We start from the raw sequence: 13605 nt of genomic DNA on the forward strand, positions 1-13605 counted from the left end.
TCACGCACGCGGGGCCTCCCTCAAACTAAAACCCCGCAATTCACTCAAAACACTTTAGGAACCTCATCGGGGTGCCTCATCTGAGCCGCACTGCAATTTTCAGCACCCGAGCAATTCAATAACAGTCGCCCAGACGCGCCCTCTCAAGGGCAGTTATTACAGCAAGATGGCTACCAGGTGTTTCCTGGCCTATCTCCACAGCTCAAGCAGCAGTCATCAGAATCTACAGAGGCTAGACCACAGCTCAACCCTGCAGCAACATCATTCTACCCGGAAGCATCTCACCCTTTCACGCCACGCAGCCTATACGCCCCAGGGGCATCACAAGTTGTCATGGCAACAAGCAGTGAGAAATCAGATATGTCTGAGTTTGCCAGGTTTATGGTGAGCAGAGAGCTAATTAACACCAGTATCTCAAAATTTGATGACCGTGCGGAGAGCTTCAGAGCCTGGAAGGCAACCTTCAAAGCCGCCATCGCCAACCTCAACCTAACCGCAGAGCAGGAGCTCGACCTCTTGATCAACTGGCTGGGCCCAGGCTCCACAAATCGCATCAAGAGCCTTAGAACTGTCTATGTGGGACAAGCAGAGGCAGGTCTCGCTGCAGCCTGGCAGAGACTCGAATGCACCTTTGGCAGTGCAGAAGCAATAGAGAAGGCACTATTCAGGAGACTGCCGAACGTCCCCAAGATCAGTCTCAAGGATGTCCATAAGCTTCAAGATTTACGTGATTTGCTCATGGAACTGGAGCTCGCCAAAAGAGACCCTAGTCTGTCCGGGCTGTGCTACCTGGATACAGCCCATGGGGTGAACCCAATCGTCGTGAAGTTACCATACAGCCTGCAAGAGAAGTGGGCGGCATCAGTCTCAAGGTACAAAAGAGTGCATGACGTCACTTTTCCCCCATTTATTCATTTCTGTAGGTTCATCGATGAACTGTCCCAGATGAGGAATGACCCCAGCCTCGACTTCCTGGAGTTCAATACTACAGCTTCAGTGACACCATCATCAAGGTATGAAAGTATTGTGCATAAACACAGAGACTTTAAGAGCAGCGTGAATGTTAGAAAGACTGTCCCATTCATAAAAAACCACACTCACTGAACAAATGCAGAGGATTTAGATCCAAAACCATACAGGAGCGCAAGAAAGTCCTCACCGAGCTTGGGGTATGCTTCAGGTGCTGCGCTTCATTGGAGCACATGGCTAAGGACTGTAAATCCATCATCAAGTGTGAGGAGTGTCATAGTGAAAGACATGCCTCAGCTATGCACCCAACTCCACTCACAAGGGATTCACCGGCTGCTGTCACTACCAGTCCTGCTCAAAGTCATGGCGGGGAGCCCCAGAACCACGCTAACACAGCCACCGCTGTTTCCTGCTCATGCTTGGACGTATGTGGGGAGGGCCAGAGTGAGAAATGTTGTGCCCGCATATGCCTAAGCAAGGTCTACTCGGAGGGGCTACCATAAAAGGCAGTAAAAATGTATGCCATCATTGACGACCAAAGCAACCGCTCCCTAGCAGGACCCAAATTCTTTGAAGCCTTTGGAATAAAGGGACCATCAGAACCCTACATCTTAAACACCTGCTCGGGTTGCATAGAGACTAGTGGCAGGAGGGCACAAGGATTCATCGCTTGTTCCGTCAGTGGAAATACGGAAATACCTCTACCGACGCTGATCGAATGCGATCAAATACCCAACCATAGGGATAAAATTCCTACCCCTGAAGCTGCATTTCACCATCCACACCTAAGGCACCTAGCCAACGTTATCCCACCTATGGACAACAACGCTGAGATTCTACTCCTGCTAGGCAGAGACAATCTAAGGGTACACAAGGTGCGTCAACAGTGTAATGGTCCCGACTATGCACCATACGCCCAGAGACTGGACTTGGGATGGGTGGTCATAGGAAATGTATGCTTGCATCAACCAAAAATCCGCTCATTCAAAACGTACGTGCGTGGAGATGGACGCACAACTTGCATTAAGCCTTGCCCTCATCACTATGAGGTGAAAGAGAAGCCTCCAGACCTCATTCAACCACCTGACGACATTCCTCCCTTCTTTGCCGACAACTTGGGAAGATTAGTCTTTCACACAAGCAAGGACGATGATAAATTAGCTTTGTCAGTAGAGGACAGAGAATTTATCAAGATAATGGGCAATGAGTTCCTTAAAGACGAAACCAATCACTGGGTTTCTCCATTACCCTTCCGAGCTACCAGGGTGAGACTCCCGAACAATAGGGAACAAGCTCTGTCTAGATATAACTCTCTTCAGCGTACCATGAACAGTAAGCCTGAGATGAGAGAACACATCGTTGCCTTTATCGCCAAAATATTCCACAACAACCATGCAGAACCAGCTCCATCCTTAGGGAAGAACGACGAGTGCTGGTACTTGCCTTCATTTGGAGTGTATCACCCACGGAAACCTAATCAAATTAGGATTGTTTTCGACTCAAGCGCCAAACATCGAGGTGTATCTCTTAATGATGTCCTTCTCACAGGTCCTAATCTTACGAATAACCTATATGGAGTGCTGATGAGGTTCAGAAAAGAGCTCGTTGCCATCACCGCTGACATTGAACAGATGTTCCACTGATTCCTAGTCAGAGAGGACCACCAGAATTTCCTCAGGTTTCTGTGGTACATGAATAATGACACCAACGCAGAGATGGCAGAATATCGAATGAGGGTACACGTATTTGGAAACAGCCTTTCACCTGCCGTGGCAACTTACGGCCTTCGGCGCACTGCATTAGAGGGAGAATCCAAGTACGGTAAAGACGCCAGAGACTTTGTAGAAAAGGACTTCTACGTAGACGATGGACTCAAATCACTACCGACTGAAGAAGCGGCTATCGATCTGCTCAAAAGGACTCAAGGTATGTTGTACCAAGCTAAACTTAGACTACACAAAATTGCTTCAAACAGCCTGGCCGTTATGAGTGCCTTCGAATCAGGCGATCATGCACCAGGATTCAAGGACATTAACTTGGGACTGGACAGTCCACCTGTGCAGAGGAGCTTGGGCCTCAGATGGGATCTCTCAGCTGACTCCTTCGGTTTTCAGATAAGTTGTGCAGACAAGCCATTCACAAAACAAGGCGTCCTATCAGTAGTAAACAGCCTATTTGATCTGCTGGGATTTGTAGCGCCCATCACCATACAAGGTAAATCTCTACTAAGACAGTTTTCTGAAACAGTCAAGGATTGGGATACCCCACTTCCCTCAGAGAAAGAGCAAAAATGGGAAGCCTGGAAGCGATCCTTGTGTGCCTTGGATGAGATCCACATCCCGAGATGCTATATTAAAACCTCACTTTCCTCTAGCATAAAGAAAGAACTCCACGTGTTCTCGGACGCCTCCACGGAGGCCATCGCAGCAGTTGCCTATCTGAAGGTGACAGAACCCAACAACCAAAACCACGTTGGATTCGTCTTTGGTAAGGCTAAGTTAGCCCCCAAGCCCGATCATACTATTCCCAGACTGGAACTTTGTGGGACTGTGTTGGCAGTGGAGATTGCGGATTTCATACAACAAGAACTGGGTGTCGACATAGCTGAAGTCCAGTATTACACCGACAGTAAGGTCGTTTTAGGTTACATCCACAATCGGACCAAGCGATTTTATGTGTACGTTAGTAACCGCATAGAGAGAATCAGGAGGTCCTCCAAACCTGAACAATGGCACTATGTACCATCCGAACTTAATCCAGCAGATCACGCCACTAGGCCCATGTCTATAGGTTCCTTTACTAACTCTACTTGGCTTACAGGTCCAGAGTTTCTGCTTGGCGAGGTGGACGAATGTGTACAGGAAGTTTTCAGCATCCAGGATCCGGATAATGATCCAGAAATCCGCGCGGAAGTTAGTGCATTAGTCACTGGAACAAAGCAAACCGCCAGCTTCGGTTGTCAGCGCTTTGAACGTTTCTCCAGCTGGATGAGACTCGTCAGAACTATTGCAAGGTTAGTGCACATTGCAAGATGTTTTCATAATACTCACCAAGATAAAGACTGTCATGGTTGGCATGCCTATCATAAACCCTTCTCTGCTGAGAACATCTCTCATAGTGAGTACCTCATAATACGTCTGCAGCATACGGGTAGGTTACCCGACACTGCTATATCATAACGTGTATCTCCCTTTAAGAGAGTTAGGCCTGTTGCAGGCAATCCTTATTCCAGCCAGCAGAGGGAGCCCCCAGTTCAGTATAAATAGGCTAGGGCCTAGCCTAGGAAGTTAGTTAGAAGTTTCTAGAGTCAGTTCTGAGAGATTCAGGATTCATTAAGGAGTGCAGAAGCTGCACTACTGGTGTGGAGGATCATTCCCACCCAGTTCTCCAGGTTAATTATACCTGAGGTACTCCAAAGATAGAGCCTGCCATCAGGAGGGAAGAAGACCTCTACCAAGTCCTTGCTCAAGGGTTATCACCAGGATTTAGGTGTCTGGACCTTGAGGGTATTGCTGCAAGTAGCATAAGAGGGAATCCCTGATCCTAGGAGGCCTGTCTTGAAGTTAGTCTTTTTGTAAGTAAAAGCCTGAACCACTACTGTTAACTGTATAGTAAACTGTGGAATAACTCTGGAACTGTATTCACTGGCGGTTCATCCTACTATAAATTCATCCAGTAAAGTTGACCTGTTATATGAATATCTGGACTGCTCCGTTATTCCACCTATCACTACACGGTGTGTCACCGTTTAATTGACACTGGCGTCACGACATTTATTAACTGCCTGTTCCAGTATTGACCCGGATTGAAGACGACAGTGAATCCCAGGTTAGTGGGTTGCCCTGCACTACGACTCCCCGCTTACCTAAAGCTGCTCTACTGACCCCCTGGGATACTGCATCGTTCTTTTTGGCGTCACGAACAGGATACGCATGCTTCTGGAGTGCAGAGAAGTGTGAACTGTGTGATTTAACTACTCCATCACAGTATTGCAAGGACTGTACCTTTATTTCCAAGTCGGTGGATTACAATTGTGCCTGGGAGGAATCGGAGGCGCTGTGCTGTGTTGCGCTACCCCCAGAAAAAGAAAATCGTGTTTGTGGATTACAATTTATTCACTTGTCAACACCCCTGCTTGCTGTCAGGGAATGGTGACCAAGATGGCCGACGGCCGTCTGGAGTAAAGTTTCCCGCGCTGCTGAGGACCTTCGTGGGCGGATCCCTTCAAAGACACAGAGAATCCCGCCCCTCTTCATCATCGCACCGCCGCGGCCCTGCTTCTTCTACGTCAGCAACGTCACCGCGGACTCAGGACGTCCGGAGTCTCTCGAGACTTGGCCTGCGCAAGCCCGGCGATACCGGTAAGGACTTGTAACCGGAGGGAAGGGGATTGTTCCGGCCCCTTTAGTCGCCAGCGGCCACATCTTAATAAACTAACATGTCAGAACCGGGAGTTCCCGAGCAGCCGGCCCCGGGAGAGCTTGCGGCTCCTAATCATCCTATAGCCCCCAGCATGATGCCCTTTACCATGCCTTACTATTTTGGGGCCCCATGGTTTCCCCGCTATAAAGGAGAGACCCATACCTTAAGAGACTTTAAAGAAAAGTTGCTGGCATTATTCAAACTGTACCCCATAAATGCCGAACAGCAGATGGAAATCCTGCTAGCGCAACTGGAGGGAGCTGCCCGCAGAGAGGTATTATCCTGGCCTGCTGCTGAGCGGAGTACTCTAGAGCAAATATTCACCCGCCTCAGGGCCACTTTTGAAACAAGGACTGCCTCCGAGATAAAAATGCACTTCTTTGGCAAGAAGCAGAAGTCCGGTGAGTCCCTCCGTGACTATGCCCTATCCCTTCAGGAGGCTTTGGGGGCTGTAATACAGATAGATCCCAAGGAGGCTGATAATCAAGACCAGACCCTGAGGGAACAATTTATCACAGGGGTGTCCAGTGAGCAAATGAGGACCCAATTAAAAATGCTGTCAGCCCAACACCCTAGCAGTACCTTTCTGGATTTTAAAGAACTGGCTATAAAAATTCTGGGGTCAACAGTACCTACAGAGGTGAACATCCCACCGGAGTCACCAGCCTGCAGGCCAAAACCCCTTATCCCTGCACAAGCTGAGGCCGGCCAAGCTGTTCAAGCTTCAGCTACTGATGCCATTGCCGTACTGACGGAACGGGTAAACCATCTCACTAAAAGTCTAGAGAGAGTGTGCAGAAAGATAGAGGAATGGGAAAAACCCATAATGTCAGAGGAAGAGTTCCTGTCACCTCCTAAACCGTTCTCACCTCCATACCAAGAGACTCACCCCAGGGATCCTGGGAGGCGTAATAGAGACCGTCCCAAGGACCGCAAACGGCCCGTGTGTAAATACTGTAAAAAGGTGGGACACACAGAATCCACGTGCTGGCAGTTAAACGGGCTACCCTCGAGGCTGAGGACCACCCCTCGGGAGGTAGAACATTAGGTCCAAAGGATCCAAGTTGGATGCCCCGGTATGTAGGATCCCATCCTAAAATCAATATAGAGATCAACGGGGTCCCCTTTGAAGCCCTATTAGATACTGGGTCCCAGGTCACTACCATTCAGCTGCCCGCATTTGAAAAGTTCTGGGACACCAACCAATTAACCCAGCCGCCTGAATCCTGGGTAGAGATTATCGCCAGCAATGGCAAACCGGTAAAGATTCATGGATACTGGGAACCCACCCTGCAGGTGGGAGAAGTAACCTTGCCTCAACAGGGAGTGATAGTAGTACAGGCCGGCGACAGAGGAGGACCTCCTGTCATTCTAGGCACCAATGTCTTCAAAAACTGCTATTCTGAAATACTTGCCGTATTACACCAGACTTTGCCCACTGCTTCCTCTGCATCCAAGAGGGTGATTCAGAAGACTATTACTGTGTTAAGTGCTCAGCAGAGGTTTGCTAATGGAAAAGGAGAAATTTGTACTGCCAGGATCCGTGATATTAAGCCTGTGACTTTGCCTCCTAATTCTCAAACTCTTTTATGGTGTCATGCTATCCTGGGAGTCCAAGGCCAAGATTATCCAGCCCTGGTGGAACCAATCCAGATGGAAAACTACCCTTATGTGAGAGCTGCCAAGTGCCTGGTGAACGTCTCCCAAGGTAAAGTACCTGTCCGTCTGATTAACCTGAGTGATCATCCTGTTGCGCTTACTAAGCATTGCCGTGTTGCCCAGCTTTCTCAGGTGTCCTTCCAAGACATCATTCGTCTTCCAGTGACAGAAAAGCCGCCAGCTGCAGGCAGTGGACGTCCGTCGGTGACCCAGCCACAAGTGCCCTGGTGGGAAGAGCTCCATGTAGGGGACGAGACTACCCCCCAACATCAACAAGAAGGGATCCTACAGCTTGTCAAAGAGCACCACCAGGCCTTCAGTAAGCATGCTACTGATTATGGAGAGGTTAGTGCCATACAACACACCATACCTACTGGCTCTCATCCTCCTATCAAGGAGAGATACAGACCCTTACCGCCTACTTCATATCAGACTGTAAAAGAAATGATCCAGGAGATGAAAGACTCTAATGTAATCCGGGACAGCCGTAGCCCGTGGGCTGCACCCCTGGTCCTTGTAAAGAAAAAGGATGGTGGTATCCGTTTCTGTGTGGATTATAGAAAAATTAACCAAATAACCCACAAGGATGCATACCCACTGCCCCCCCAAGGATGCATACCCAACTGCTTTGGGCTCCTCCGCTTATTTCTCCACATTGGACTTGACCAGTGGCTACTGGCAAGTACCCATGGCCCCTGCAGATAGGGAAAAGACTGCTTTCACCTCTCCCATGGGCCTGTTCGAATTCAATTGTATGCCGTTCGGGCTATGTAATGCCCCAGGGACTTTCCAGAGACTAATGGAGCGGTGTTTGGGCCACAAAAACTTTGAAACAGTGCTGCTGTATCTAGATGATGTCATTGTATACTCAAAAACATATGAGGACCATCTGAAACATTTAGCAGAAGTATTTGAAATCCTTATCAAATATGGCTTGAAAGTAAAGCCATCCAAGTGTCACTTGCTCAAACCTGCAGTAAAATACCTGGGGCATGTGGTAAGCGCACAGGGCATGCAGCCTGACCCTGATAAGCTAGCGGCTGTCCGTAATTGGCCGGTCCCCACTACCGTCAAAGAGGTGAGGGGTTTCCTTGGTTTTGCAGGCTACTATAGACGTTTTATTCCCCTATTTTGCTCAAATAGCTGATCCTATCCAGGAACTCTTGAGGGGGCAACCCAAGAAAAGTCCTAGAACTCCTGTGCCCATTGAGTGGAATGAGGAAAGAGAAATAGCGTTCCAATTGTTAAAAAAGAAACTGACCGAGCCTCCTGTGTTAGGTTATCCAGACTACAGCAAACCATTTCATCTTTATACCGATGCTAGCAAACGAGGCCTGGGAGCTGTGTTGGCCCAGATCCAAGAGGGAAAAGAAAGAGTGATAGCTTATGCAAGCCGCTCCCTGAAAGGAGCTGAGAAAAATGACCAGAATTATAGTTCCTTCAAACTAGAGTTCCTGGCATTAGTGTGGGCAGTGACGGAGAAATTCAAAGATTATCTAGCCGCCACCCCGTTCATTGCATTCACTGACAATAACCCTCTGGCGCATCTAAATACAGCTAAATTGGGGGCCTTGGAGCAGAGATGGGCCTCTTGCCTCGCCAACTATGATTTCTCTGTAAAATATCGTGCTGGACGTACTAATGATAATGCTGATGCTTTATCCAGGCTTCCCACAGAGACAGCTCCTGATGATGGGCGAGATGCTTGGGAAGATGTAGAGATGCCGGCCTTCTATAACAAATTTGCTCAACAGGATCAGGCTCGAGCTACCCATGACAGAGCCGCAGCCCCTTCACCCTCCAGTAGGCCTGAGCCCAAAGAGGAAAGGTGGGTGAAACTACAGTCTGAAAGTAGAGTGCTGGGTGAGTTGATGGACTTTATTACTAGTGGCAGAGCCCCTGAGAGGATTAGGCGTAAGAGTGTAGATCCAGAGCTCATCAAACTGTGGAGACAGCGCCATCAGCTCTTCATACAAAAAGGCCTATTGCTACGGAGAAGCCTAGACCCAGTGTCCAACGAAAGAGTGCACCAGATTCTCATACCCCGACGAGATGCAGGTATGGTGTTGGAGATGTACCACAATCAATCTGGTCATTTTGGAGTCCAAAAGACTGAGGCTAACATTCGCCAGCGGTTCTATTGGGTGGGCATGAGAGAAGACATTGAGAAGTGGTGTCGGGAGTGTACAGCCTGTGCCTTAAAACGAAGTGAGCACCACGACCAGAGGGCACCACTGAGACCCATTGTAAGTACCCGTCCTCTTGAACTTGTCGCCATCGACCATGTGAAACTGGAGCCTAGTCGCTCAGGGTATGCTTATGCCATGACTATTATTGACCATTTTACTAAGTTTGTTGTAGCGGTGCCTGTGAGAGACCAGACGGCCAAGACTACAGCCGAACTGTTCTGGAAACACTTCCTTCTGCCCTACGGATGTCCAGAAAAGATCCTCACCGATCAAGGACCTGATTTTGAGTCCCATCTGTTCCATGAACTGTGCCGCTTACACAACTGTAAGAAGATCCGGACAACGGCCTACCATCCTCAAGGTAATGGATTGTGTGAAAAAATGAATCAGACCTTGATAGAGATGCTGAGGGCCGTGCCTCCTGAAACCAGAGGAGATTGGCCCAGTCTGTTGCCACAGCTCATGTACACGTACAACCATACCATCCATTGTTCCACTGGGTATACCCCTTTTTATTTGTTGTTTGGGCGCCAAGGGACATTGCCTGCTGATCACTCCTTGGACATACACGTACCTGATTGCATCAACCCATTACCTAATACCGACTGGGTTGCTGAGCACCAAAGGCGATTGAATACGGCCAAAGCCATTGTTCAGGAACGTATGGATTATGCTAGAGACCGACAGCAGAGAGACTATGATCAAGCAGCCCATGCAGAACCCTTGACAATAGGGGCTGTGGTGTGGTTAAAAAATAACCGCCGTACAAGCAAACTGGACAGTAAATGGGAGCAAAATCCCTATGTTGTCACTGCAATCCCAAATGTTGGGACCCACACTTATGAGATCACCCGGGAAGGCAGGGGATCCCAAATTGTGCATAGGAACCGGTTAAAGCTCTGTCTGACACAAGAACCCAGTGTTGAGAGTTCTAGATCTGAATCACCTGTGTCAGAGCCATCAATACAGCCCGAGGATCCTATGCAGGCTGTCAGTAATCTAAGGTATGACTCTGATCCCATGCATTGGCTTCTGACACCATGGTTGAATTTGTTGGTGCCCGCTCCGGCCCCTACTGTATCTTCACCTCCAGAAGAGCCGGTTCAAGATGCCCCGGATCCAGTCCCCCTTCTAGGGGATCTAGTTGTTCCTGTTGTTCCTGTTGTTCCTGTTGTGCCTGACCAGGGTCTCACTGATGGAGACCCTCCTGTTGCTCCTCTCTCTTCTACCTCGATGCTAAGGGAAGAGGAGACCCCTGTGTTGAGAAGGTCCACCCGGATGAACAGGGGACGTCCGCCAGTCCGTTTAGGGGACTTTGACTATGCTGGTGGTGTCTCCTCCCGAGCAGTTGCTACTGGAAATAGCTTGCTGGACATTTGTGCGCAAGAATGGACTCCTCCACGTGAGCCCTTGCCTGTTATACACCCGCAGGAAACCCCTGGGTAGTTCTGTTATTATCCTGCAACCAAGAAAAATGGACTAACCTGGTTCACCTTAAGTCCGCTGTGCCAGGTCAGCGGCCGTGTCTAAGAAGCAAGAAGACGCCCCTTTCCCTTGCGTCATTTGTTCATTAAGTTACAAATGTTATATTTTCTGTGTGAAATAGTTATTTATCATATTTATAATGTAATGCTTAAATTATGTACCATTTTATGCCGGTTCAGGAAGGTGTGTGTGAGTACGAGGCCTTACTCACGTTAAAGTCTGGGGGGGTGCAGCATACGGGTAGGTTACCCGACACTGCTATATCATAACGTGTATCTCCCTTTAAGAGAGTTAGGCCTGTTGCAGGCAATCCTTATTCCAGCCAGCAGAGGGAGCCCCCAGTTCAGTATAAATAGGCTAGGGCCTAGCCTAGGAAGTTAGTTAGAAGTTTCTAGAGTCAGTTCTGAGAGATTCAGGATTCATTAAGGAGTGCAGAAGCTGCACTACTGGTGTGGAGGATCATTCCCACCCAGTTCTCCAGGTTAATTATACCTGAGGTACTCCAAAGATAGAGCCTGCCATCAGGAGGGAAGAAGACCTCTACCAAGTCCTTGCTCAAGGGTTATCACCAGGATTTAGGTGTCTGGACCTTGAGGGTATTGCTGCAAGTAGCATAAGAGGGAATCCCTGATCCTATGATGCCTGTCTTGAAGTTAGTCTTTTTGTAAGTAAAAGCCTGAACCACTACTGTTAACTGTATGGTAAACTGTGGAATAACTCTGGAACTGTATTCACTGGCGGTTCATCCTACTATAACTTCATCCAGTAAAGTTGACCTGTTATATGAATATCTGGACTGCTCCGTTATTCCACCTATCACTACACGGTGTGTCACCGTTTAATTGACACTGGCGTCACGACATTTATTAACTGCCTGTTCCAGTATTGACCTGGATTGAAGACGACAGTGAATCCCAGGTTAGTGGGTTGCCCTGCACTATGACTCCCCGCTTACCTAAAGCTGCTCTACTGACCCCCTGGGATACTGCACGTCACGTCCAGCAGGAAAATTTCAACATAGAATGGAAGTGCTTGTACAACAAACAGCAGATTCCTTTAAAAAGTCCTCTTGCCAACTTAAATCCAGTTATCGACAGTTTTGGCTTGCTGAGAGTTGGTGGTCGTTTGAATCAAGCCCACCTGGGAATTGCAAAACAAAATCCTCTCATCATTCCCAACAAACATCATATCACCGTCTTGCTAATCCGACACTACCACGAAAGGGCCGAACACCAAGGCAGGCAAAATACTGATGGCAAATTACGGTCTGCAGGCCTTTGGATTATAGGTATGAAAAAACGTGTGGCCCAAGTACTGCATGAATGTGTGCACTGTCGTAAAGCAAGAGGAAAACAACTACACCAACAAATGGCCGACTTGCCTGCAGACAGACAATGTACAGAGCCGCCTTTCACCTATGTTGGCCTAGATGTCTTTGGGCCATGGATGGTGTACGCACGCAGGACCCGAAGCGGGCACGCAAACAGTAAGCGTTGGGCTGTACTATTTACTTGCATGAGTGTGCGAGCAGTTCATATAGAGGTGATAGAATCTATGGACACATCCAGCCTTATCAATGCCTTAAGACTGTTCTTCACAATCAGAGGACCAGTAAAACAATTGAGGTCTGACCAGGGAAGCAACTTCATCTGAGCCTGTAGAGAACTTAACATCGACACCAAGTCCATTCAAGATCAGTTGGCGGAAAAAGGTTGCACCTGGATTTTCAACCCTCCTCATAGTTCCCACATGGGGGGCTCCTGGGAGAGAATGATCAGCATCTCACGTAACATCTTAAATTCTATGCTGATGGATGTAAATTAGTCAAGACTCACACATGAGACTCTAGTCAGCCTTCTCGCTGAAGTTTCGGCCATTATAAACTCAAGACCCCTCGTGCCAGTGTCTATGGATCCTGAAACACCAGCCATACTGACTCCGGCTATTCTACTTACCCAAAAAACTGAGAATACGCTAATACCTAGTGGAGAATTTACTCATGCTAACATCTACCAAAACCACTGGTACGTATACTACCTAGCAGATTACTTCTGGAACAGGTGGCGAAAAGAGTACCTCAGTATTCTTCAAGGAAGAAGAAAATGGCAACACCACAAACCAAACTTGAAGGAAGGAGACCTCGTATTGATGAAAGAGCAACAAACCGAAAGGATTGACTTGCCTATCGGACTAATTTCAAAGGTTTTCCCTAGCAAGGATGGCAAGGTCCGGAAGGTGGAGTTGAAGATCTTCAGGAAAGGCGAGCTTAAAACGTTCTCAAGACCAATTAACTAACTAATTTTAATATTACCCATCGAGAACGTCCCTGCTGGGTGAACAGGACTGTATCTAACTTCGCAGATCTTCTCCATTCCAAGTTGGAAAACAGGACTAAACTATGTTTTGCATTCTAACATGTTCCTTTTACATAGAAAGAAAGACGGTCCAGCTTCACTGAAAAATACTTGAGGCTTTATTTAATCCCGTGCAGATAAAAACCAACATACAGCAATGCAGAAAATCGACCGGTTTCGGATCACTATAGATGTGGATCCTTAGTCATGATGTGGCACATCATGACTAAGGATCCACATCTATAGTGATCCGAAACCGGTCGATTTTCTGCATTGCTGTATGTTGGTTTTTATCTGCACGGGATTAAATAAAGCCTCAAGTATTTTTCAGTGAAGCTGGACCGTCTTTCTTTCTATTTGAATCTGCTGCGCGCCTAAGGTTCAGGGCGAGGTCCGGGCTCCTGGCTTCTTGTGGATGAGCGCGACATTTTCCAGTGTTGCTCCATGTTCCTTTTACAGGTTGTTTATATTTTATGGACATTCGTCGTAGTGAAATTCCCGAAGTGAATTTCAGACGGGGAGTGTGC

The 13605-nt window shown here is 48.0% G+C and overlaps 1 long non-coding RNA gene across 1 annotated transcript; it reads right to left on the reverse strand.

Moving 5' to 3' along the window:
• Positions 1 to 4058: 4058 nt before the first annotated feature.
• On the reverse strand, positions 4059 to 11866 carry LOC120994771. The gene is made up of 3 exons (XR_005777467.1): positions 11721 to 11866; positions 7937 to 7939; positions 4059 to 4106 (listed from the first exon to the last, which is right to left on the reverse strand). It is a non-coding gene; the product is annotated as an uncharacterized LOC120994771 (long non-coding RNA).
• Between the last annotated feature and the right edge of the window lie 1739 nt (positions 11867 to 13605).

The sequence above is a fragment of the Bufo bufo genome, chromosome 3, assembly GCF_905171765.1.
Source record: "Bufo bufo chromosome 3, aBufBuf1.1, whole genome shotgun sequence".
Taxonomy (NCBI): Eukaryota; Metazoa; Chordata; class Amphibia; order Anura; family Bufonidae; genus Bufo; species Bufo bufo.